This window comes from Jaculus jaculus, chromosome 5, assembly GCF_020740685.1.
Source record: "Jaculus jaculus isolate mJacJac1 chromosome 5, mJacJac1.mat.Y.cur, whole genome shotgun sequence".
In the NCBI taxonomy this organism is placed as follows: domain Eukaryota; kingdom Metazoa; phylum Chordata; class Mammalia; order Rodentia; family Dipodidae; genus Jaculus; species Jaculus jaculus.
In genome coordinates, this window is record NC_059106.1 from 128988406 (window position 1) to 129006519 (window position 18114).

Genomic DNA, 18114 nt, shown 5'->3' on the forward strand with positions numbered 1-18114 from the left:
AGCTCACTCAGCAATACTAACTGAGTTGTTTCTTTGTGAGCCTCCTGCTTCTTGGTAAGTTCCTTAAAGTTGTTTTCACTAGTGTCCCATGCCTGTATACATTTTAAGATGAGTTTTGGAGTTTGTTCCAGCTCTGAAACATGATACATTTAGGTGGTGGTGGTGGGGGGGGCTCTAAATGCTGTGCTTGCGCTGCTGTGAGTTGGTTTCAATTCTTTCTCCTTCATTCCAGGCAGCTGCTGGCCTTTGTTCTTCAACAGAAGGGCCCTGGAACTGTTGGGAGTCCTGGGTCTTCTCATGGGTCCTTGCTGTGCCATCATTGGAGACAGCACTGCTCGTGATTAGGCTTGAGCCCTTTTGCTATTCACAGCCTATTAGATCCCCTCTTGTCGATCTGAGAACTTGCCATTGAATGTTAAGCCACTGCCATTCTCTGGGGAGGTTTGGAACAATTCAGAATCTCTGGTCCCTTTCCAGATCCATTGATTCAGAATCCCTACAGGTCCCCAAACTGGCTGCTCAGCACTCTTGTCTGTTGGCTTTAGCCCTGGGGCTGCACGTTCTGTGCCCACTTGCGCTGTTTCCCCGCATGAGGAGCATGTTCCTGGCTGACTGGAGACCACAGCCAGTCCGCCGAGTGCAATAAGGGCCTTTGTCTGTCTGCTTCTGGAAGCTGGGACTGGAGCTCTTCCATGTGAAGCAGGGCACAATGCACAATGATTGAGGTCAGAAGTTGTGATAGGGTTTTACATCATTGTGTCATTTAATCATCGTTGCAACCTTTTGAGTTTAGGGGCTATGGGGGGCTGACTATACGAGAGGGAAAATGCTGGAGTTTGCCCAAGTTTGTAGCAAGTCGGAGACATAGCTGGGACCTAACAAAGATCAGAATGATGTATAGCCCTCGCTTTCAACAAGAACAGTACTCTGTACTGAGGAGAGTAAGGAGACCCAAATTCTAGTTCAGTCTTTTTTTTGTAATTGCTTGCTATGTGACTTTGAGCTAGTCTCTTATGGATTCTGAGCCTCAGTTTCTGAACACGTGAGAATACGCAAATTGGGGTTAGTAATTACTTCATGTATTTGTTTGTGTCCAATCCTGAATTAGAAATCTTTTTTTAAAAGTATTTTTATTTATCTGCTTGTAAACAGAGTGAGACAGAGAGAGAGAGAGAGAGCAAATGATAATGGGCATACTAGGGCCTCCAGCCTCTGCAAAGGAACTCTGGATGCATGTGCTACTTTGTGCATCTGGCTTTACGTGGGTACTGGGGACTGGAACCCAGGTTTTTTTAGGCTTTGCAAGCACTTTAACTGCTGAGCCATTTCTCCAGCCTTGAACTGGAAGTGTTTTGTGTAGTACAAAAGAAGGAAGTTCTAGAATTCTGGTACCAGTTCTGTTTTGTAGTATGTGGCATCTGTGTGATTCTGATCAAGTCTCCTAGGCTGTGTTGGACCCTTTTTGCCTGTTTTCCAGTGATTCAAAGTACAAAGCCAGGTGTAGTGGCATATGCCTTCAGTGCCAGCATTCAGGAGGCTATGATAGGAGGATAGCTGTGGGTCTACAGGCCAGATGGCCTACAGAGTGAGTTCCAGCATAGCCTGGTTTAAAGTGAGATGCTGCCTTAAGAGAAGGAAAATCTCTCCCACAGTCTATTCACTATCAACCTCTTCCTATTTTCATGTGTATTTCACTAGAAAGCACTGTTTCTGCCATGCTCTCTCCTGTACCTGCATGCAGTTGCATGACAAATCATATGGGTGTGTGCTTTTTTATAGGTTTATCAGTATGCTGTCATCTACCAACTTTAATGGAGGAGCTGTGTCTTGAAACCCAGGGGGATGATCTCCTCTACTCATTTCTTGTTATTCTAAAAGAAGATTCCATTCTGCAACTCGGAGCACATTCTGTGACTGAGTAATTGAGGGTGATGAAGGGTCTTTACCATGGGAACACTGGGGGTTTCGTCACCTTTCAGTGCCATGTCCTGCCCCCTTCACATGTTCTTCACAGTCACACTCCATGTCTCTCTTTCTCCCTTTGCCTGGCTTCATGGAAAGAATACCAAATCTGTGAACCTGAAGGAGAGAGAAGGATGGCTTTATTTTTATTAAGTCTAAATAAGGTGAAGCATTTCCTTCCAGTATAAACACAGGTAGCAAGCCATAGTCACGTGAGTTTTTGCTAATAGAAATCACAGGTATTTTCATTTCATAGTATAGTGTCACCTACATTTCAAAACACCATTTATTGTTGCTACAAAATGATGGTGGAAAGTTTCTAGATTTTATTTTAATGCATTCATGAAGAACCACACATGATACCCTATCACAAATTTACTTGTAAAACATATTGTATATTTTTTAAAATTTTTTTTGGTTTTTCAAAGTAGGGTCATGCTTTAGCCCAGGCTGGCTTGGAATTCACTATGTAGTCCCAGGCTGGCCTTGAACTCACAGTAATCCTCCTACCTCAGCCTCCCAAGTGCTGGGATTAAATATTTCAGTAGTTTTACTTGAAATTCTGTGCAACATTATGGTCTTCACTTTTAATTCTCTGCTTCTGCAGGGCATGGTGGTATACACTGGCAATCTCAGTAATTGGGAGGCAGGAGGATTGAATGTGGGCCAGCCTGAGCTATGTAGTGAGTTCAAACCAGCCCAACACTAGCAAGATCCTGTCTCAGAAGCATTCTATACAAACACCGCCCCCTGCCACCCCACGCACACAGAAGGAGTTCCAGGTCCCAGCTGGACATGTCTGCTTGATCTTCCTCTCCCAGCTCAAAGGTCGCATTGCACATGAGGCCTTTTTGTATCTCTCCAAGGAGAGAAACCATCCTTGTGTGTTCTCCTTTACGGCTCTTAATGCATTCTTCCCCATGCACTAGAGTTGTTTGCTGCACAAAGTGAGGCTGTGTGCATAGTAGGTACTCACTCACTGCAAAATGACACGAGTCCCTTTTCTAGAGCTTTTCCTTGTGAAGCTTCTCATTTTCAGAAATGAGGACTTTTTGACAATGCCTCTGTCATTATCTTCTTCTGCACAGCCACGCTTTATAGTCATCTCTAGAGCCAAGGTAACACAGATTGTATTTCCTATGTGACAGAGGGTATGGGTGATTTTTCCCTACCCTACATTTCAACCTTTCTTGAGACTTAGGGCAGTATAAGAAATGTCTAGAGTGAGTGCCAGAGATGCCAAGAGCTTCAGAGACAAGTAGCTATGGGAGTGTGCCTTTCCTGTGGCCCTTGATTTTTGTGCCCCAGGCACCTTAGGTCCCCTGGATCTCTGCCTGCTCATGCTCGCACTTGACACGGTGTAAAGCTGGCACCAGTCACCTTCCCAACAAGGAGTTCAGGAGGCTGGGCAGACATCTTCAAAATCCTCATGTACTTCCTCCTCCAGTTGTATGGATTCTTTTTTTTTCCCCTTTCATTTTTTGAGATAGGGTCTCATTCTAGCTCAGGCTGACCTGAAATTCACTATGTAGTCTCAAGGTGGCCTCAAACTAGTGGCAATCCTCCTACCTTTGCCTCCTGAATGCTGGGTTTAAAGGCATGGGCCACCATGCCCAGCATTGGTTTTTTTTTTTTTTTTTGAGGTAGGGTCTCCCTATAACCCAGGCTGACTTGGAATTCACTCTACTCTCAGGGTGGCCTTGAACTCATGGCAATCCTCCTACCTTGGCCTCCCAAGGGCTGGGATTAAAGGCGTGTGCCACCACACTCGGCCTGATATTTTATTGTCATAAACTATGGTCATTTACCACCAGTAGAAATTTACCTTTGATCAGTAAACAAAATGTTTTGTAGACTACAGCCCACACTCTCAGGATGCATGGTGTCATTAGGCTAACCCTTTGAGAAAGGTTGTATAGGAACTGTTCACCTCATTTACAGATAGGGTCACATTTTGTATGAAGAAATGATCCATGACAGCTGTACTGGCTTTGAATGAGTGAGTTGATTCCCGATGCAGAAAGCAAAAGGAAAAGAAGAAATGGTTAATAGCAGAAAATAATAGACCATCAAACTGGACATTCAACAACATCAAGCAGAAAGTCCTGGAGAAGCCCCCTGGTGCAGTCAGCTGGAGTCACAAGGTTGAGGCTCCTCACAGAGGCTTCCTTGGGGGAGGCTTCCAATTAGCAGTTGCCACCACAGGAATTTTTATACCAGGGGATCGACAATAGTGACCTCTATTCAAGTCTTAAGATTTGGAGGAGGAGAGGCAGACAACCTTGGAAATGGTTTGCTTTGTAGCTGCTCTCAAGAGCACAATGTTTTGAATCCTTGGGTTGTAAACATGCTTGGGTCTGAGACGAGTGGAGTTTATCTTATTTCTAGAGTCTTCTCTCAACCCACTTTAGCAGCACATGACATTTTACCAATGTAATATATTATAGGGCACCGAGACTGGGAAGGTACTTAGTAAGTTTGCAGAATAAGTTGTGGAACAAGACCCATTCCAGCTACAAGCGTTGTTTGTTACAGGACACTGCAGTAGGGCTTTTCTGCCCTTAAGACGTCTTTCTCAGTTGCTAGGATGAGTTTGTATTCTCAGACAAGACAACAGCAGCCTGCCCTTTTCTGTTCTCCTTGTGACCTGAGGGCGTATAGTAGGTGTGTTAGGATTCTCTAGAGGAACAGCACCCATGGACTGCATATGTATTATAAAGGGGACTTACTGCATTTGCTTATGGGATATGGGCCGGTGGTACAATGGCTGTCAGCAGGAAAAATATTTGGCACTGAAGGTCTGGAGGATTCCTGGAGAGCTGCTGGTCTTCATCAGTCCATTTTGGAAGGTTGAAGAAGCTGGATTCCGATGTTCATGAAGGAAAATAGCAATTGAGTAGACGCGGGCACCAGCAGGTGGCATGGGCAACCAGCCAAAAGGCCCCGTGTTCCTCTGAGCTTCTCTGTAGGTCATCCAACACCTGAAGGGCCACCTACTGTGGGGGAAGCTCTCCCCATCCACCAGTTTTTATGTCTCTTGCTTGATTCCTGATTTGATCAAGTAGACTTCAACCATGACAGTGGGCTAGTCTAATTGAGAGAGGAGTGGCAGTACAAGGCCTGTGACATACATGCTCCACGTCTGTTTGTCAGGCCTTATCCAGCTGTCCTTAGGGTTTGTGACAGTGTTTACAGTGAGCTTGGGGAAGCAGTTGACAGCTGAGCGATCTCTTTAAGGACAGTTCCTAATTCTGCTTTTCTGTGAGGGAGGTCCCGTCTCTAGGAAACAGCTATCTGGTTTTCAGCCTAAGTGCCTTTTCATGATTTCCCTCTGCATAAGATAAAACAATAACTAGAGATAGTTATCTGCTAGGAATAAAGTGGTCATGAGGAAACTGTCACTCAATTTGTTTCTTCATTTTTTAATATTTTATCTTCAACACATGAAGACATGGATTTCCAGTTATGAGTTGAATAAAACCAATAGTGGGAGTTGGTCTACATGCCATTTATGTTTTAATTTATTCTGAGTAGGATTTAAATGTCTGCAGTGTGTACACAGTGATGTCCTTCATTCAGCATATGTTGGTGTGCCAAGCATGTGCTAGGGTAGCTCCGATGGCGCAGTTACTGTGTAAGTGCAAAGTGGCAAGGTCTTTACTTCCAGGGCTTTTGTTGACTAGAGGAATTCACATGATGAAGCTTGCAAACAAATAAGGATGGGGGCTGCAAATAAAAGAAGCGTGGAATATCTGAACATGGAGGGAACTGGGGAGAATGGAGTGAAAACTTTCTTGATATAGAGACATAAAATGGAAGAAGGCGCCAGCCTTCTAGAGACTAGTTGGAAGTGTATTTTTGCGCTACAAGACAGTGGCGTGAACTCCACGAGTCGTGTGGGGACTCCACTTGACAGCAGCTTCCCGGTCGGCTTAAATTACAGCACTTTGGGTCTTTGCAAGGAGGAGCGGTGGCTTGCATTCAGATTGGACCAATGCCAAGTAAACTTCCTGGAGGTTGCATTTTCCAGGTGGGACATTCTTTGAGCCATGCTCTTGTCAGTGGCATTAGGGAGAAAGGTAGACATGAAGTTGGATGACAAGTCCTTTTTGTTTATTGTTATCCTCATCATTATTATTTGTTTTTTTCAAGGTAGGGTCTCAGTGTAGCTCAGGCTGACCTGGAATTCACTATGTAGTCTCAGATTGGCCTTGAACTCACAGCAGTCCTCTTACCTCTGCCTCCTGAGTGCTGGGTTTAAAGGTGTGTGCCACCACAACTGGCTTTGTTTTTCTTTTCTTTTTTTTAATTATTTACTTATTAGAGAGAGAATGAGAATGGGCGTGCCAGGCCTCCAACTACTGCAAATGAGCTGCAGTTGCATGTGCCACCTTGTGCATCTAGCTAATTTGGGTATTGGGGAATTGAAACCTGGGTCCTTACGGCTTCACAGGCAAGTGCCTTAACCAGCAAAGCCATCTTGTCAGCCCTTACTTTTTAATTTTGAGACAGTCTTTCTATACAACGCAGGCTAGCCTCCAACTTACATAGCTCAGTGTGGCTTTGAATTTTTGGCTTCAGCTTTCAGAGTCATGGGCCTTAGTCTCTGAGTGCTGGGATTCCAAACTTCTGCCATGCCAGGCAGGATTACAGATCTTAAAAGGCCTTTTGTAGCCCTGTAACTCTCTGATTTCACCTCTGATGGCCGTAGGCCAGGAACAGGAAGCCCTGCCTTGGTGCCTTATGGGTTAGAATGCAGTGTTCGTGGGATCACAATATATCTGTTTCTCTAGTCCTCTCCAGTTTACAAAATACCTTACCTTCATCTGCAGGGTATCATTTCACTTCTCACCATAACTCTGTTAAGTAAGTGCCATTGTTGTACCTGTTGAAACATAGGAAGAAATGATAATCAAGAGAAATCTAGTTCAGTGCTTAAGGTCAGAGGCGGCTGATAGGCTCAAACTCAAGCTCTTGGAAGTACACTTCAAGCCTTTCTATTCGGGAAAACCTCCTCTCCTGCCTTCTTCCTGCCTGCCATGGGGAGTGGGCCAAGGGGGATTGCTAGACCAGAGGGAGGTATGAGATGGGAGGCAGCACCAAGCCCATAGCCTGCGGGTCTCCACGTGCCTGTGCCTGGATGCCTTGAACTTGTAAGCACTTTGTTGCTGCTTCAAGATCACCCTCTTAGTAGCTGCAGCTGTTCTTAATAGCAGCTGCTTGTGCGGCTTGCGTTGTGATTAATAAAGGCGAAACAACAGTTTGTTCTTTCTACCGTGCCCTTGGTGTGTACTGCCTGTTTTCATGCAGGCTGCTTCTGATTTGGAGCAACATGTTCCCACTGGCAGAAAGGTGCCTGAGGGGCTCACATCCCTATTGTGAAAGCGATGGCCTTCATAGACCAGAGCTGGTGTGCCTGAGGCCCAGGGACTAGATGGTAAGGGAAACAAGTTGGTAGATGGCTCGCTAAGTGCCATCCACACTCATTGTCAGGGAGCTCAGGGAGTGAGAGGTGTGACAATAGAGACCATCTCTTGTCCTCTTCCCAGTTGTTTCTTCTCCAGGTGCTTTTGACACTTCAGGATGTAGAGATGACCTGCTTGTTATCATGGATGGCTGCTTCCACTCCCAGGGTCTGATGCTAGAGGTCTGGGATGCCCACTGTGACTTTGCATTCTAAACACTGTTCACTATCCCTTCTGATCTGAATACCTTAGGGGAATTCTTAGGCTCCTTGCTGTGGTAATTGAGGTCCAGAGAGAGGCAGTAGTTCATCCAAGAGCACCTAGTTACTTTGGAGCAGAATCATGGTCAGGCCCTAGGTTTCCTGTGTACCTTGGATGTGTGTGTGTGTTTAATTTTTCTAGCATGCCTTCCAAATACTTTTTTTGTGTGTGTGTTGAAAAACTAAATAACATTAGAAATAATGACAACCTCACTAAACTAATGTATATTGTACCCTATGCACAGTAAGTGTTTCATACTTTACCTTTTGTTGCAGTCAGGTTCACATTGCTGGTAGAAATCACCCAATCAAGAGCAGCTTGTGGGAAAAAGAGGTTTATTTTGGCTTACAGGCTCGAGAGGGAAGCTCCACGATGGCAGGGGAAAATGATGGCATGAGCAGAGGGTGGACATCACATCACCCCCTGGCCAACGTAAGGTGGACAATAGCAACAGGAGAGTGTGCCACACACTGGCATGGGGAAACTGGCTATAACACCCATAAGCCCACCCCCAACAATACACTCCCTCCATGAGGTGTTAATTCCCAAATCTCCATCAGCTGGGAACTTAGCATTCAGAACACCTAAGTGAATGGAGGACACCTGAATCAAACCACCACACCTTTATTAACTAAATCTCCACAACATTGAGGATGATCTTACTGATGAGAAATCAAAGCAAAGAGATGTTGTACCAGACATCATGGAGCTACTTTGAGATTTGAAACCAAGATGTCTAGCATTAGGCAGAAAACATCAAGTCTGAACCTTTCTTCAACTTCATTAGAAAAAATAAAAAGACCACAAACAGAAAACCAAACTTTTTTTTCCTACCAAGAGTAGAAACCATTGTTGGAAATCTACAAGTTTAATATTCCTTAGAAACTTGGGAATTAGGTAGCCAGATTTCCTCCTCCCTGTCTTCCAGACCAGAATTTGAGGGCCAAAAAGGGGAGAGGTCTCCATTATCCTGAGGTCTAATTTCATGTTTGGGAGAGGGGAGGTTAAGTGAATGTTTGGGTAACAGCTGCTTCTGAGAAAGGTATTTGTACCAGAGCCAGTTGACTCCATAGCTTTTGCTCCCCAGGGAAGACTCTGTCTGGCTTTGAAGAAGAAGGGAAGTCATTTTGAGAGATCTATGCTTCAAGGTAGGGAACATTTCCCTAGATACAAAGCCGCTTTGTAGTGTGAAGTTCTCTTAATTGCTGTTAAGGGAAGGATGCTAAGAAGATAACCTCATAGGCAGAGCGTAGTTTTGATCTGTCCTGTTTGCTTTGGTTTTTCAATTATTCCTTGTCTCTTCCGCTCCTGTTTCTCTCCTGTGAAGTGTGTCCATTTCTTACACTTGTGCTGCCTTCCCAGCTCGCAACATTCTGACAGACATTTTGATCTCTCAGCTATCTGACTCTAGAGTAAAGAAGGCTGGGGCTGGAGATACGGCTTAGCAGGCATAAGGCACTTGCCTGAGAAGGACCCACGTTGGATTCCCCAGGACCCATGTAAGCCAGGCAAACAAAGAGACACATGTATCTGGAATTCATTTGCAGTGGTTAGAGGCCCTGGTGTGCTTGCTCTCTCTCTCTTTCTGTCTCTCTTTCTCTCAAGTGTATATATACAAACATACATACATACATACATATATATATATATATATATATATATATATATATATATATTTTTTTTTTTTTTTTAAGAAGGCTAGCCAGACCCACTGAGGTAGGAGGAGTGAAAGTCTTACAGGCAGACCTACCTCCATGGACAGGAGAACCAGCATTACCTCCCATCCTGATTGCTGGTCTGGGAGTTTACAGCCTTGTAGGATTTGGAGCTGTTAACAGCATTGAGAGAATTAGGAGTCAGTTAAGCCAGTGATGATCCTGCTGAGGCAGATTCACCTACCACATCAGTTACTGAAGGGGAGGCCTTGGTGGCATGGTGGTCGTGGTGAACATGATACTCATGGTGGATAGTAACTTGCTCAAAGTCAAACAACAGTGCTAGAGATGAAATTGGGAAACCTTCCCACTGTTCCACATGCTTTTAGAATTGCTGTCTCATCTCATCCTCACAAAATCTAGTCACTGTTATGATCCCTACTTTATAGCTAAGGAAACCAATGTCTTGAATTCATTTGTTCAGACTGGTGGTAGAGACTGGACTTAAACTCGAGCAGTCTGGCTCCTTCATTTCTTCCTTGCTCCTTTAGGAAACCGACTATCCCAAACTTTGTGGGGTTAATGGTGGAGGATGTGGAGTAGTGACAGATGTTGAAGTGTGAGTAAAAGTGCAGAATAGCAGGCAGAGCAGAGAAGAGATTGGTTTTGCTGTTCTAGAAGCTGGCAGCTGATTTGGATCTGGCTCCAGTGTAGACATGACTGTCACTTGATCTTCTAAAGCCCTCAGGTGCCGCATTTTTTATTTTTTTATTATTTTGAGGTAGGGTTTTACTGTAGCCCAGGCTGACCTGGAATTCATTATGTAGTCTCAGGTGGCCTCCAACTCATGGCAGTCCTCCTACTTCTGCCTCCCAAGTGCTGGTATTAAAGGTGTGCACCACCATGCCCAGCTCGGACTGGCATTTTTTAATGCTGTGGTTTTGTTTATTGAATCATCCTTCCTATGAAAGCCAACCCTGTCCTTAGCCTCCTCCTCTCCTAAGTAAAGAGGTGGGTCAATAATGATTGATTTAAGCCCTACAAAAGTTAACTGGACCCTTGACACTGAGTAAATTAAGGCAGTTTTATGACAATGCATGCTTTTTTTTTTTTTTTGCTTTCTCCTTTCTCTACCCTAATGGGTTGCTTTCTAGATTTAGAACATTTAATTAGGACATAGTTAATGTAGTCTGTTGTTGTGGGGATAAGGGGGAGCAAATTATTTTTCTAGGGAAAGGCAGATGCCAATGTATTTTTAATAAGTTTATTTTTATAATCAAAATGAATAGATTTGGTTGTACATGAATGAAAAGATCTGCCTCTTTAGTGTTTTGACTTTTAGTATTTTGTTAAGTATTTATTTGAGATAGAGTAGGAGGGAGAGAGAGAAAGAGAGAATGGGTGTACCAGGGCCTCATCTTCAATAAATGAACTCTAGATGCATGTGCAACGTTGGGTATCTGGTTATATGGGTCCTGAGCAGTCACATCTGGGTACTTGGGCCTTGTAGGCAAGTGCCTTAACTGCTAAGCCATCTCTCCAGCCCTTGACTCTTTTTTGTTTGTTTATTTTCCAGGTAGGGTCTCACTCTTGTCCAGGCTTACCTGAAACTCACTCTGTAGTCCAAGGCTGGCCTCAAAATGCATGGCGATCCACTTACTTTATGCCTCCTAAGTGCTGGGATAAAAGGCGTGTGCTACCATGCCTGGCCTTGTTTTGACTATTTTTGAAGAGTGACTAATACTTTGTCAAAGTGCTTGCCCTTCCCAGTTTCCCTGTGTTGTCTGGGCACATGTGTGTAGATGAACTTGATTTAAAGCACGTTTCATGCGGTCCCAAATCAGTCCTTAGAATGAAGTAACTTCTTTAGCTCTTGGACTTGATGATGTTAAAGGGCTGGAATTGGAATCTGCATGGGCTACATTCTAGCCTACTTATTCATCTTTTTCTAGTGAGAAAAACCATAACAAAAATGTAAATGACCACAAGTAGACGACCCTTTGACAATGTAGAAACTCGGAACCAACTTACTTGTTAGTCTGGGGTTATTTTTGTCTTCCCTTTCTTTGTTTCCTTCGCTTCACAACTGGAAACCTTGGAGACCTGTCTCCATCAGTCTCATGCTCCAACCTCAGGTGGGTCACACTCTTAGTTCAGCCCCAGCAGAACATCACCTCTTTTTTTTTTTTTTTAATTATTTTCTTTTTTGTTGCAGAAAGTTATTCTTTGTGCGTATGTGTGAGTTTAGGTGTATGAATGCTAGTGAACACATACCATGGCACGTGTGTGTGGCCAGAAGATGACCTCAAGTGTCAAGTCGTTCCTTGTCTTCCACCTTGTTTGAGGCTGGGTCTGGCTTCGAACATCATGCTAGCTGGCCTGCACATTCCGAGATTCTTCTGCTTCTGCCTCCCTTCATCCTATAGGCATGCTGGAATTATAGATCACTCATGTTTTCTGTCTGTATTAGTCAGGGTTCTCTAGAGGAATGGAATCGCTAGAATGAATCATATCATAAAGGGAACTTATTGGATTAGTTTATGGCAGTCCAGTAGCAGTTGCAGGCCCAAGAATCATCGTAGCTGCTCAGTCCACATGGCCAGATGCCTCAGCAGTCCCGATCTGGTACTGAAGGCCTGGAGTCTTCTGTCCATGCTGGAAGGTAGCAAACAGCTCCTACAGCCAAGTGGAAGGAAGGAACTCTTTTCACCCAGAGGTTCCTTACAGAAAGGGCACCCTCTGGGGGAAGGACTTCCTCCTTCAGTTAATCCTTCCTGGAAATAACCTCAGAGACCCATTTGAAAGGGATTTATGTGGATTACTAAACAGATCAAGTTGACAACACCTTAGCCATCCCAATTCCACCCCTTGTCAACTTGATACCAAACCATATCTCCTTACATCATATTTAATTTCCAAATGAAAATAATAACAAGTTCATAATCCTGCCTAACATTGTATAACTATCCCAAGTACAACCAGAAATGCAAAATATTCCCCCAACACAAAGCAAGATTCCTTGAGGAATGCTTAGTCTCTAATATAATAGGTCAAATATAAATTCAACAACAGATAGCTAATGATCTGAATCTTAATATTGGTGTAGATATGTACAAATACTCCTTATCAAGGTAGGACAGAAACATGGCAGTTACATTCCTCATTTTTATAACTGGTCACATGGCCTTGGATTTGTAAGTACCTTCTTCTACTACCCATTCTGTATTTCTTCCACCTTCAGCAAGCACCTCAGCAGGTCTTGGTTCTTTTTATTCTTTAAGGATCTGGACCACTTATCACATTACCTCTATTGGGTTGTTGCAGTTGTCCATTGACTTTGATAACAGAACATCGTGACACTAAGAGACACTCTAAAGGATCTCCTACGCTCCAGACACACTCTTCCTTATCGCCAATGTGGAGCAGCAGTCTGATTTCCCCCTGGTAGTCTGGATCAATCACACCTGCTACCACTGCAACTCCTTTCTTAGCCTGTTGACTGGAAGTATCAGGAGCCCAAAGTGGCCAGGAGGAAGTCTTAGCTTCTAGTTCAATGGAATGTTCTTCGTACCTGTTGGCCATTATGGAGCTTCCCCTCCAGTCTGTAAGCCAAAATAAATCCTTTTTTCCCCCAAAAGCTGCTTGGTTGGGTGATTTCTGCCAGCAGTGCCAATCTGGCTGCAACAGCGTCTTTCCATGGGTTCTGGGGATCTGAACTCAGGCTGTCAAGCTTGTCCAGCAGGTGGTTAACACTTAGCCATCTACCCAGCCCCAGATCCTCAGTTCTTGAGAAGGCCTCTCACACTACCTCAGTACAGGCCAGGTTCTTCTCAGTGGGTACTCTTCACAGGCTCCTTAGCCCAGTGGGTACACTTCACAGGCTCCTTAGCTTTCCCAGTCAAGTATTTGCAGTTATTTGTGGTCTGATCTTTCCCACTGCTGTAGCATCTGAAAGATGGTCTTTCATGTGTGTGTTTTTGTTTCCTTCTGAAACCCAGTTCAGTAAATGTTTGGAAGGGATACCACAAATCTTGCTGGTATCATTGACTGTTTTGTTTTAGCTCTGGAACCTAGATAATTGAGTGGAATTCTTGATAGTCTCACAGATTATTGCCTGTTGAGATACCGGTAACCAGGAATTGTGGTGTTGCTGATACCATGGGGAAGGTAGGTGTGGAGGATTTGGTTTCTAATAGCAGTGTTTGTGTAAGCAAGTCATTCCTGTGTTCGGCTTCATTGTTTGGGGTGGCAATATCATTGCATTGGTCCATCTGTGTCAGCAAAGGGCTTGCTGGAAGGTACTGATGTCACAGATGTGGGAATGAGTAGGAAAGCAGCACAGTGGGACAGTACAAAGAAAGGCAGACCTGAGTCTTATCAGTGACCTTGGGCAAATGCCCTGAGCCTGTGTTTCTTGGCCCATAAAGCAGGGATTAAAAGGCACATTTCATCTTCATTTTATAGCCAGTTTTTGGTTTTAAAGATTCTGAAGGGAAAAGCCCACTTCATAAGGTGTTTTAATGGCCAGCTTAACGCATGCGCCAGTGTTAGTGGAGCAGCTCTCCCTGTGGCACTGCCCATTCCTGTCGGTGCTCGTGCCCAAAAGCAGAACCCCCACACCCCGTTTCCTGCTCCAGAGCCAGTGAATGTACCTGCCTGAGGACAGAGGACTCATGTCTGCAAGTGTGCTGACATACTCTTGAATAGGAAAATAAACAAACTCTAGATGATTTCTCCTGAAACCTTAAAGAAACTTCTTTTGCCTTTAGGAGTTTCCTGGACATTTCCAAATGTAGGCCAAGTGCTCACTCTTGCCACTCTGTAAACAGCCCAGGGATGTTCAGGAGAGAGACATTCCCCTACTGTACTAAGCTAGCTGTATGGATTTGAAAACGTTCACCTGGATTAAAGTAATCGAAGTGAAGCTAGCACTTTATTTTTGTGTATATGCCTCCTTGTGTGTGCAGGTGCACATGTGCGTGAAGGCTGGAGGACAACCTCGGGTGGGTGTTGTTCCCTAGGGTGCCAAGAAGTCGAGACTTAATGAATATAGCTATGTGCTTATCTTTAGGAGAGGCTAGGAAGGGGGCAGGACAAAAAGCTGGGGATGGCTGAAGAGATGGCTTAATGGTTACAGCGCTTGCCTGCCAACCTTAAGGACCCAGGTTCGATTCCCCAGTACATGGGTAAGCCAAATGCACAAGATGGTGCATGATTTAGAATTTGTTTGCAGTGCCTGAAAGTCCTGATGTGTCCATTTTCTCTCTCTGTCCCTTTTCTTTCTTTCTTTTAAATCATATCATATCATATATGTGTGTGTGTGTGTGTGTGTGTGTGTGTGTGTGTGTGTGTGTGTGTATGTATGTATGTATGTATGTATGTATGTATGTATGCAGGGGACGCCATGTCCTATCTAGAATTCTGTTGGGAGAGAGTCTCTGAAGAGGAGAAAGTGGTGGACTGGCCCTGGAGAAGTGAAGTGAGACTGTCTTCACAGTGCTGAGAATGGCTAAGCATGTTTCTTGGATTTTCCAGGAAATGTAGGGTTTTCTTATAAAACCACAGGGCTACTGTGTCAGCTAGTCACTTCCTCTCTCCCTTTCCCATCTCCCACAATAAAGAAATTGGGAATCTGTGATTTTAAGATCCCATAAGTAGACGGTTTTCTCTCATTAATATGAAGGCATTTATTAAGTAGATAAACATTAAATTTCCAGTCAGACATGGAATTTTGTGTTGGTTTGGCAGGAAGAATTTGCTTTTCAAGGAAATTTTAAAAAATATTTATTTTTATTTTTATTTACTTATTTGAAAGAATGAGAAAGGGGCAGATAGAGATAGCGAGAGAGAAAGAGAGAGAGCAAGAGAGAATGGGTGTGCCAGGGCCTCCAGCTTCTGCAAACGAACTCCAGATGCATGTATCATCTTGTGCATCTGGCTTATGTGAGTCCTGGGGAATTGAACCTAGGTCCTTAGGCTTTGCAGACAAGTGCCTTAACTGCTAAGCCATCTCTCTAGCCCAAATTTCTTTTTAAAAAATATTTAATTTGTATGTGTGTGAGAAAGAAATATCAGTCCAATGCACCATTTTGTTTATCTTTCTTCATATAGGTACTGGGAAATTGACCCTGGGCTTTCAGGCGCTGCCAGCAAGCACATTTAACCACTGAACCATCTCCCCAGCCCATCAAAGGAATTTCTGATGAGCAAGTTTCTCTTCTCTTTTGAGGAAGTTCTAGCATTATTCACTTGATACATTGGGCACATGGGGAAGCCCACATCCACTCTGGTCGCTCTCAGCAGGATGACTCAACTCCAGAAGAGCTTGGGCCACTGTGGGAAGGTTGGTAGCCCAGCAGTGTAACTGCATGTTGGAAGGTCCCAGCAAGGCCCTGAGCAGTTTACACTGAAGGGGAAAGCCAATGTGGTCGTGCAAATTAAGTAGGACACCAGATGGGGTATTCATCTTAATCTTCTTTAAATACTTACTGCTTATTTGCCAAGGTTCTAAGTAATACAATTTCAAAGGTTCAGAGGTGTCTAATACAATTTCCACCCTCTGTACTTAATTCTGTGCCCATTGTGTAACCCTATTAGGAACATTAGGGTAATTATAGAGCTATGTTCTGCTTTTGGATTGCTGTTATATTAGCCCCAAGTCTGCTTGTACTGGCCACATTAACAAGCAATAACTGAGAATTGAAAAGAATTTAGCAGATGACTAAATTCAGATGCCTCCCAGTCCTTCCTTCCCTTGGCAGTTTTCAGTTATATAGGCAGCAGGATATAATGTGGGAATGAGTTCAGAAACCTAGATTCTAACTCCTCATCTGTGGAATGGGGACAGTCCCATTTCAATGTTCCAGCCACTGGTGGATGGGGGAGCATGCTGGGAAGAAGGCATGCTGGGAACTGAAGGTAGATGGGACTGCGCAAGGGAGAATGACAGGGACGTGATTTAGCAGTTGCCAGTGTGGGCAACAAGGAGCTGCCCCTGCCAGGAGTGCTTCATGGTGGTTGGAGGGTGTGTCTGTGAAATAGAAGTATTCTGTTTCCTACTTGGGTCCATGGTAGTTAATATTGGACACGTGGTAGTGTACAAAATGACCTTATCCTCAAGCCTATGAAACAAATGGTTTTGTATCTTCTTCTTCTCAAAACAAGCAGCGAAGGTTCAGATTGTTTCAATAGCGCGCCCAATTCAAACAGCTTGGTGGTAATTTGTTAAGCTCTTTGGCTCATGTTTGCAGCTTGGAATGCTTTTCTTCTCACTTCTCTCTAAGTTTGGAGAAGGGTTTCCATCACCTCTCAAGCAGTACCTGAGCTGACGTTTCTTGGTGCTTGGTCTGTTGCCAGCAGATGTCACAGATGCTGCTCCTTAGGTGGAGAGGTTAAGTTCTGGGTTCCCTCAGGTCCATGGCCCTCAAGGTCACACATCTGTGGATGCTCAAGGCCCTCATATAAAATGGCCTGGGATTTGTATGTACAAACTGCACATCCTCTCACATGCTGTGTCGTCTCTAGGTCATGTATAATGACTAGTGCAATGCAAACGCTATGTGAATGGTGATACTGTATTGTTTAGGGAATAATGAAAAGAAAAAAAAAGTCTGTTCATATTCAACCCGGATGCAATTTTTTTTTTCCTGACATTTTTGATCCTTGTTGGTTGACTCCATGGAGACAGAGGACCAAGTGTAACTTGCCAGTGGTTACACAGATGGTGTGGCAGGTCCCTGAGCGGTTCCTGTCATAACAGCAATCGTAATAACAAAAGAATTCTCATCTCTTGACTTCCAGTAGGTGCCAGGCGGCATGTTGGTGTCCTAGTGACCTTGTGCAGAGAAGTGCTTGGACGTGCGTAGCTGGGGAGCTCCCCCTGTCACAGTGGTTGACACACACATACCTCTCCCCGCCATGCCTCTCTCTCAGTGGTTGGGAACAGCAAGAGCCAGTGTTCTTGGGATGTTCTATTGCTCTTGTATTAACTGTTTTTCTAAACCAGATGTTGTCAATAGGCTGTTTGTAGTCCTGAGTCCTGTAAACAAATCTATCTTGTTGGGTCCTCCTTGCATTAAAGCAAACACACCCATGATTGGCTTCGATGGTGTGATGGTTAAACTTTGTTGTCAACTTGACCTGTTTAGAAATTCCTCTTGAGTGGGTCTCTGAGGTTGCTTCTAGGAAGGATTAACTGAAGTAGGAAGTCCTTTTCCCAGGGTGAACCCTTCCCCCAGAGTGGGCAGCTCTTCTCAGAGGTGGGCATTATCTACGGAATAAAGAAGCCCTTCCTCCAACCTGGCTGCCGGTTCCGCTTGCCGCCTTCCAGCGTGGACTGAAGACCAGTGGCTCTCCAGAGAGCCTCCAGGCCTCCAGGGCTGGACTGCTGAGGCCTCCAGTCATGTGGAGTGACCAGCTATGGGGTTCCTTGACTCTCTGCAAACTGCTATTGTTGGACTGCCATAAGCTAAGTAAATAAAGTTAAATAAACAAATTCCCCACTGTTATATCACAGTGCCCCACTGTCACATCACAATGCTCTTCTGTGATACCACAGTGCCCCTCTGTTATATCACAGGCCCCACTCTGACATCACAGTACACATCCAATTGTGACATCACAAGTCCTCATTATACATCATGGTGTCGCACTGTGGCATCACAGTGGTTCACTGTGACATCACAGTGTCCCACTGTGAAATTAATATGTCCCTCGGTGGCATCATAGTGTTCCACTGTCACATCACAATGCTCAAACTCCTAGTCCCAAGA

At 44.4% G+C, this 18114-nt stretch overlaps 1 protein-coding gene across 2 annotated transcripts in view; it reads left to right on the forward strand.

Annotated features, from left to right (window-relative positions):
- Mb21d2 (Mab-21 domain containing 2) overlaps positions 1-18114 on the forward strand; it is a 127929-nt gene that overhangs the window by 5415 nt on the left and 104400 nt on the right. Inside the window, exon 2 of one of the 2 annotated variants that reach the window (XM_045150730.1) lies at positions 15455-15686. The exons of the other annotated variant lie outside the window; for it this stretch is intronic. The gene's annotated coding sequence lies outside the window, so the exon portion shown is untranslated. The remainder of the gene's footprint in view (positions 1-15454; positions 15687-18114) is intronic. 2 annotated transcript variants of the gene reach the window in all.